General features: G+C 34.1%; 1 long non-coding RNA gene across 1 annotated transcript; it reads right to left on the minus strand.

The window, feature by feature from the left end:
* Nucleotides 1–710: 710 nt before the first annotated feature.
* Nucleotides 711–7,779, minus strand: LOC139481868 (uncharacterized). Its single transcript, XR_011654718.1, has 3 exons — nt 7,564–7,779; nt 6,340–6,447; nt 711–807 (listed from the first exon to the last, which is right to left on the minus strand). It is a non-coding gene; the product is annotated as an uncharacterized lncRNA (long non-coding RNA).
* Between the last annotated feature and the right edge of the window lie 1,322 nt (nt 7,780–9,101).

Genomic DNA, 9,101 nt, shown 5'->3' on the forward strand with positions numbered 1-9,101 from the left:
TTTAGTAGCTAATCTGGCTACTTCCTGTTTATCAGACCGGTACCTTAGAAAAGAATTGTGACAATATATCCAATCTTTTCAAAAACCAAAGACTAACGTCACTAGGAGCAGCAGTTAGTTGTCATAGATACTCTAGATAGAAAGATAATCTGCCACTTTTATAAAAGGGAATACACATAGTTTTTGAAAGGGTATAATCGGTTTGTGCCGAAATTACTTTCTTTAGTCCAGAAACTCATTTGTGCTAAATGGTAATCTCCACCCACATTTAGGACTGGCAGTTATTTGTAGTTTTTATCAACAGCTTGCACTTTTTCTAAATTATATTTGCTTCTTTTAAGACTGACCAAAACTGTTTTTTTACCATTGTGGTTTGATTAAGGTAGTGTATATCAAACAGCTGTTGGAAATATTTTGGACAACCCTCTTATTTACAATATCATTTGATCAACACCTAGTGGTCTTTGGTGGTATCTCGCATAACATTAATAAGGTCTTTTTTAAAAGGCAACTTGAAATTATTGGTCCCATATTTATGTGCTATAGCAAATGTATGGGCTGCTGATCTGCAATATTGCAATATATGATAGCAATATATTCTTACGTTTTCAATGACCCCTTATTTCTTCACTCCACTTTATAAGATAGAAATAAATGTTATTCCATATTTTATAGGTTTTTTTTTAAAGGTATCATAATTTAGACAAAACTAGCACAGTGAAAAAAGTCTACTCTGTCCTGTAAAGTTTGAGATGTTTTTGTTGTTCAATCTTTATCACTTGTATGGAAACACTAAATCTTGATAACCTACAACAGAAATATTATCACTTTTATTTCAATTCAATAGTTGCAGTTATCATGCATGTAATAGAGAAAATGATAAAGTAGACCAGATCTCCACATTAATAATATCAAAACTAGAGGCTTCAATGAGCCTGTGTCACTCACATGATACTTTTATTTACAATTGATGCATGATACAGAAATTGTCCATACCAACCGTCAGTGATTACCATACAATACAGTACTTCTATACACTGTCTGTATACAGTATTTAACGGATTTTGTCCATACCTATCGTCGATGTTTGACATAAAAGTCAATACTCCTATATACCGTATATCAACAGTATTTGTCTATACCTACCGTCGGTGGTAAACATACAATACAGTCCTATATACCGTCTATCAACAGTATTTGTCTATACCTACCGTCAGTGGTTAATATACGATATAGTACTCCTTTGCACCATCCATCAACAGTATTTGTCTATACCTACCGTCGGTGGTTAACATGCAATAAAGTGCTCCTATATACCGTCTATCAACAGTATTTGTCTATACCTACCGTCGGTGGTTAACATACAATATACTGCTCCTATATACCATCTATCAACAGTATATGTCTATACCTACCATCGGTGGTTAACATACAATATAATGCTCCCATATACCGTCTATCAACAGTATTTGTTTATACCTACCGTCGGTAGTTTACATACAATATAGTGCTCCTATATACCGTCTATCAACAGTATTTGTCTATACCTACCGTCGGTAGTTAACATACAATATAGTGCTCCTATATACCGTCTATCCAGGGTTGGCAAAGTATTACCCACCCGGGAATTCCCGGGCGGGAAAACCCGGGTTTTCCCGGGCTGGGCAATACTCCCAGAAATGGGTGATAGTGGGCATTACCGGGCAATATAATTTTTTAAGCTTATTTTAACACAAAATAGTAAAGACTTGTTATAGTTTCATAGTATAACAGCTAAACATATACTTTTTATACAGATAACCATTGACAGTCATTTCTAGAAAATTCAATTTCATTCTCTTCTCTATTAATTTTATATGTAGGCAGAATACAAGATTTGCACATTAAAGATACCTTATAATTACCAAGTATTGTTTCAATAATCCAAACTTTGAAAAATGCATTTTATTGCAGTGTTTAAGTGAATTGTTAATTTTAATTGTTATACATTCATATTGCTAAATAAATACCCTACAGGGTCATGCCATTAACACTTATAAAATTGAAAGGACTGATTATTGTTACATAAACAAATCTGTGTTCTAATCTGAATAATTACTTATTAATTAGTGACAGTACATATACATTATTTAAATGTGATGTTTCTTTAATACATGTAATTGATAATTCTTAATAGAAGCTATATTCATTTGAAAAAAAATGATTTATTTGCTTTCTATTTACAGTTTGCCAATCTAGACAAATGCTAAACAAACAAAATAGGGTATAAATATCTTATTAAATGTATTGCATTTGTGTTTATCACTGAATCCTCTTTAAAATTCAGACAAATATTTCATATTACCCAGTATTGCCCAGTAGTACCCACTAAAACCCAGTAAAACCCGGGTTTTCCCAGTATTTCCCACTGGGCTGGGCAATACTCATAAAACCCGGGTTTTTGCCAACCCTGCGTCTATCAATAGTATTTGTCTATACATACCGTTGGTGATTAACATACAATATAGTGCTCCTATATACCGTCTATCAACAGTATTTGTCTATACCTACCGTCGGTGGTTAACATACAATATAGTGCTCCCATATACCGTTGATGTCTATCAACAGTATTTGTCTATACCTACTGTCGGTAGTTAACATACAATATAGTGCTCCTATATACCATCTATCAACAGTATATGTTTATACCTACCGTCGGTGGTTTACATACAATATAGTGCTCCCATATACCGTCTATCAACAGTACTTGTCTATAACTATCGTCGGTGGTTAACATACAATATAGTGCTCCTATATACCGTCTAGTAACAGTATGTGTCTATACCTACTGTCGGTAGTTAACATACAATATAGTGCTCCTATATACCATCTATCAACAGTATATGTCTATACCTACCGTCGGTGGTAAACATACAATATAGTGCTCCCATATACCGTCTATCAACAGTATTTGTCTATAACTATCGTCGGTGGTTAACATACAATATGGTGCTCCTATATACCGTCTAGTAACAGTATGTGTCTATACCTACTGTCGGAAGTTAACATACAATATAGTGCTCCTATATACCGTCTATCAACAGTATTTGTCTATACCTACCGTCGGTAGTTAACATACAATATAGTGCTCCTATATACCATCTATATACAGTATTTGTCTATACCTACCGTCGGTGGTTAACATACAATATAGTGCTCCTATATACCATCTATCAACAGTATTTGTCTATACCTACCGTCGGTAGTTAACATACAATATAGTGCTCCTATATACCATCTATCAACATTATTTGTCTATACCTACCGTCGGTGGTTAACATACAATATAGTGCTCCTATATACCGTCTATCAACAGTATCTGTCTATACCTACTGTCGGTAGTTAACATACAATATAGTGCTCCTATATACCGTCTATCAACAGTATTTGTCTATACCTACTGTCGGTAGTTAACATATAATATAGTGCTCCTATATACCGTCTATCAACAGTATTTGTCTATACCTACCGTCGGTGGTTAACATACAATATAGTGCTCCTATATACCGTCTATCAACAGTATTTGTCTATACCTACCGTCGGTGGTTAACATGCAATATAGTGCTCCCATAAACCGTCTATCAACAGTATTTGTCTATACCTACTGTCGGTAGTTAACATACAATATATTGCTCCTATATACCATCTATCAACAGTATATGTCTATACCTACCGTCGGTGGTTAACATACAATATAGTGCTCCCATATACCGTCTATCAACAGTATTTGTCTATACCTACTGTCGGTAGTTAACATACAATATAGTGCTCCTATATACCATCTATCAACAGTATATGTCTATACCTACCGTCGGTGGTTAACATACAATATAGTGCTCCCATATGCCGTCTATCAACAGTATTTGTCTATACCTACCGTCGGTAGTTAACATACAATATAGTGCTCCTATATACCGTGTATCAACAGTATGTGTCTATACCTACTGTCGGTAGTTAACATACAATATAGTGCTCCTATATACTGTCTATCACCAGTATTTGTCTATACCTACCGTCGGTGGTAAACATACAATATAGTGCTCTCATATACCGTTTATCAACAGTATTTGCCTATACCTACTGTCGGTAGTTAACATACAATATAGTGCTCCTATATACCATCAATCAACAGTATATGTCTATACCTACCGTCGGTGGTTAACATACAATATAATGCTCCCATATACCGTCTATGAACAGTATTTGTCTATACCTACTGTCTGTAGTTAACATACAATATAGTGCTTCTATATACCGTCTATCAACAGTATTTGTCTATACCTACCGTCGGTGGTTAACATACAATATAGTGCTCCTACAATGTATATACCGTCTATCAACAGTATTTGTCTATACCTACCGTCGGTGGTTAACATACAATATAGTGCTCCCATATACCGTCTATCAACAGTATTTGTCTATACCTACTGTCGGTAGTTAACATACAATATAGTGCTCCTATATACCATCTATCAATAGTATATGTCTATACCTATATACCGTCTATCACCAGTATTTGTCTATACCTACCGTCGTTGGTTAACATAAGCTATAGTGGTCCTATATACCGTCTATCAACAGTATTTGGCTATACCTACCGTCAGTGGTTAACATAGAATATAGTGCTCCTATATACTGTCTATCAACAGTATTTGTCTATACCTACCGTCGGTGGTTAACATACAATATAGTGCTCCTATATACCGTCTATCAACAGTATCTGTCTATACCTACTGTCGGTAGTTAACATACAATATAGTGCTCCTATATACCGTCTATCAACAGTATTTGTCTATACCTACTGTCGGTAGTTAACATACAATATAGTGCTCCTATATACCGTCTATCAACAGTATTTGTCTTTACCTACCGTCGGTGGTTAACATACAATATAGTGCTCCTATATACCGTCTATCACCAGTATTTATCTATACCTACCGTCGGTGGTTAACATACAATATAGTGCTCCTATATACCGTCTATCACCAGTATTTGTCTATACCTACCGTCGGTGGTTAACATAAGATATAGTGGTCCTATATACCGTCTATCAACAGTATTTGGCTATACCTACCGTCAGTGGTTAACATAGAATATAGTGCTCCTATATACTGTCTATCACCAGTATTTGTCTATACCTACCGTCGGTGGTTAACATGGAATATAGTGCTCCTATATACCGTCTATCAACAGTATTTGTTTATACCTACTGTCGGAGGTTAACATAGAATATAGTGCTCCTATATACCAAGAGGGATAACGGATCTACATTTAGAATTTATCATGCTGCCCTTTTTTTGGATTTTTAAAATTCTTGTTATCCCTCAATTTTTACATTCATCCCAAATAATACAACAGTAGTCAATTAGGGGCAGAACACCCATTGTAAAATGTATTTAAGAAAGATGGTATATTCTGGATGATATATTAGCACAACCTTGGTCAATTTGATTTCTCCAGTTACTTAGTTGGCTGTCAATTTTGAAACTAATGTTTTTTCACATGAAAAATTTTGTAATACTTTAATTTATTATCAAGTTTGGTTGAAAAGTCTGAATAGTTTCTGCTTTGTTCCAGTTATCAAACATTTTGTTTCATTTGCATCTATGAACATGTTATTCATTTTACACCACTCTTCAACCCTGTATAAATCTTCTTGAACATCATCATTTATATTTTCTAGATGTTTCCCCCTGATTTATGAATAGTGGTGTCATCAGCATATACAACGATATAGGTCTGTTTCACAATTTTTAATGCATAAGGGAAGGTCATTTATAAATAGCACAAACAATAGAGGTCAAGGTATAGAACATTGGAGAACACCAAATTTTACATGTTGTTGTTCAGAGTTAACATTACAAATGTATACCTTTTGTTATTCAGGTACGACTTAAAAAAACTAACAGTAGTCTCACTAAATCCATACATGTCGAGCTTTAAACAAAGAAAGTCATATTCTACCAAATCAAAAGCTTTTTTTTTAAATCTTAATAAAATTGCTAGGTTTAAATTACCATCTTTCATTTCTTGCAACCATGTGTCAATGATATTAAATAAATGTCAAGCTCAATCCAGTATATATTCCAAGTTATGGACAAATGATAATGCTATTAAAAATACCAAATCATAACCAGTGCTTTTCTCTTTTTCTATTTACAGTATATGACTAGGTAATAATGATTACTTTTTTCAACTATTTTCATACTTTTTTGTTTCCTCTGCTTTTGTATCAAGGGCATAATTGTTTATGGCAAACTAAGCATCTGCATAATCAAACTATTCCTAACTATACTCTACCTCAAATTCTGGAAACTGCAGAATTTTTGTCATAGCAGTCTTATGGTAGCTGAACTATTTCTATTTTTTGTAAATCTGGATTAATAAGTCTTTTGTCACATTCTGGGGCTATAGAAAAAAAACATTACAGAATTATCAAAATTATGTGTGTATAATGTTTGTGTACAGTCATTCAATTAAAAAAGGACAAAAAATATTTTTTTGTGTATAAATAAATAATTGTGATTTTAATGTCTTAATATTATAAAAAAAACTTCAAAAGATTAAATTTAAATAATAATCTAAACATGAAAGAGCACATATAAATCAACCTTTTACTCAGATTTATATCTAAAACCAGTTATAACTAGCTATAATATCTTTGACTTCACAAATATCATCATCTAATTTTACAAATCAGTATTTATTTGGTGGCACTTCCTGCACACTAAGTATGTTATGCCTTAGGTTTAATTTTGATGCAATCACATTTCAGAAACTACATGTCTTGAACTGTTTTAATGAATAAATTACAGTTTTAAACTCAGTTTAGGCTGACCTGAGGTCAATAGTCTTAAACAATGTCATCACACTATCAGTTTTACTGTAATATATTGATATTGTGACATTTATGGGAAAGAGCATATGAGTTAGGCATATTGGTCAATACAATGGAAAGTTTATAGCTGAGACTACTATAACACTATGTGTTATACTAGTAGTCTCAGTTTATAACTATGTTAATGTTAATTATATACATGACATAATAATTAAATCATTTAAAAAACTATTCTCAAATCATGTTTACATTTTTTTAGAGAAGAGTCTGTCTGAAATATATTCAGGGGTAGTCCAAATAATTATGACTTCTTAAAAAACTATATTATGGGGGAAAAGGGGGGGGGGGGGGGGGGTCTATTATGTTTTTTTCATACAGGAGGAAGACGTCAAAGCAAAAAAAAAAACCCCAACAAAACAAAATAAAATAATAGCCTGTCAACACGTCCTTATATCATAATAATTTAGTCTAATTTTGGGATAATACATTTAACTTCCTTTGATGTCGGGGAGGGGATAAGTTTTGACGATTAATTATTCTTGAAACTAACAATAATTATTTCTTATTGTTACTTTGTTAAGCGAGCGCGATGTGTGGTTCTCGAGTTATTTAAAAAAAAAAAGGGGGGGGGGTATTACTATATCAAATTTACCTAGTTTGGAGACAAGAAATATTTAAAATCTAACCATAAACTCCAATGTTCCTGCTTTTTTTAGCAGAACAAACACGATGGCATTCTCGTCTCTGTTATAATCAATAGTTAACTCATTTCTTCTTCCAGGTTATTTCTTAATCAATTATGATTATCAGCTGTCTATCTATTTACCATGTTTATGTTAAACTGGTCCGTAATTCCATCGTAGTGTATCGATAAGTGAACACAACAGGGATCCAGTTTATTAAACGTCTATAATATACAAGGTTCCTGAGTCAGTAACCGTAACTATCACCGTGCTTTGTGCGCATGCGCAATAAACACCAACAACAAGGATAAAACAGGGTACACAGTTCCGTAATTTCGTATATTTTTCTTATCTTCATACTAAAGAGCTCCAAAAGTAGGCGTACTTAGGTGCACTGGGCGGGTCTAAAAACCGACTCTCGGTGGTTAACGTCTCTCGATGGTTAACTTTAAGTGCCTACCATTATATATACGGAGTTATTTCTTAAAATATGTTATTACAAATATAAACGTAATAATACAGACAGACACATTTTATTTTACCCTGATATCCTGATACTTGACTTGATAAGTGTCGGAATTATAGGTTGTCGGAGTATTGGGCTGTCGGAGCAATGTGTTGTCGGACTATTGGGTTGTCAGACTAATTGGTTGTCGGACCAATAGGCTGTCGGATTAATGGGCTGTCGGAATAATGGCGTGTTACAAAAAAAAAACAAAGTTCCGATGATAGTAAGACCCTTATTACTATACACATCCTTGATTCATGACAGTGATATATGCATTATAAACTGTATACAGAAATATACAAGATATTGACTTCTAAATTAACTTAATGTTACCTCAGTTACTGACTCCATGTTGACATTATTGTGTAATGTTGGTGTTAAATGAGATAGGTGTTGAAATTTTTCGTCGAATAACTGAATTTGGTGTGTCGATATCTTCTGATCCTCCACATGCCCCGGGCAAATCCAGAGGCGCTAACCGGGCATTCTTTTGCATCTGACCGCGAAGACTTTCAGAAGGACTGTATAGACGAATCTTTAATTGTTTTAGAACCTTCATCAGACCCGAGTCTTGCATGGAGATGGACACTGATAGACTTAAGTACTGGTACATTGTATTAACGATTTCACTACGTACGTACTAGTACGAGGAATATCATCATCTTCAGAATGTGAGAGACAAGCAAATCCGCCAGACGACATATCCAGACAGACTTAGTCAATGATGCAAATAATATTCTTGTAGACTTGTAGCCAGACTGGTATATATATATATATAAGCAGACTGGTGGACGTGTAGGACATGAAGGCAAACTGTTAGAAACGTAATCTGGCGGGTAAACATGTATATCGACTTGTAAACACGGAGACAGACTGACGGACACATAGAGACCGCGGTTAAAACGTAGTGACTTGTGGACATAGCCAGACTGTTGAAAATCATATGGAGAGACTAGGGGTCTATAAGAAAGACTTGTGAACGTAAAAACAGACTAGTGGATGATTGAAAAACTGGTGAACATGTAGACAGACT

Source organism: Mytilus edulis, chromosome 7 (genome assembly GCF_963676685.1).
Source record: "Mytilus edulis chromosome 7, xbMytEdul2.2, whole genome shotgun sequence".
NCBI classification, from domain to species: Eukaryota; Metazoa; Mollusca; class Bivalvia; order Mytilida; family Mytilidae; genus Mytilus; species Mytilus edulis.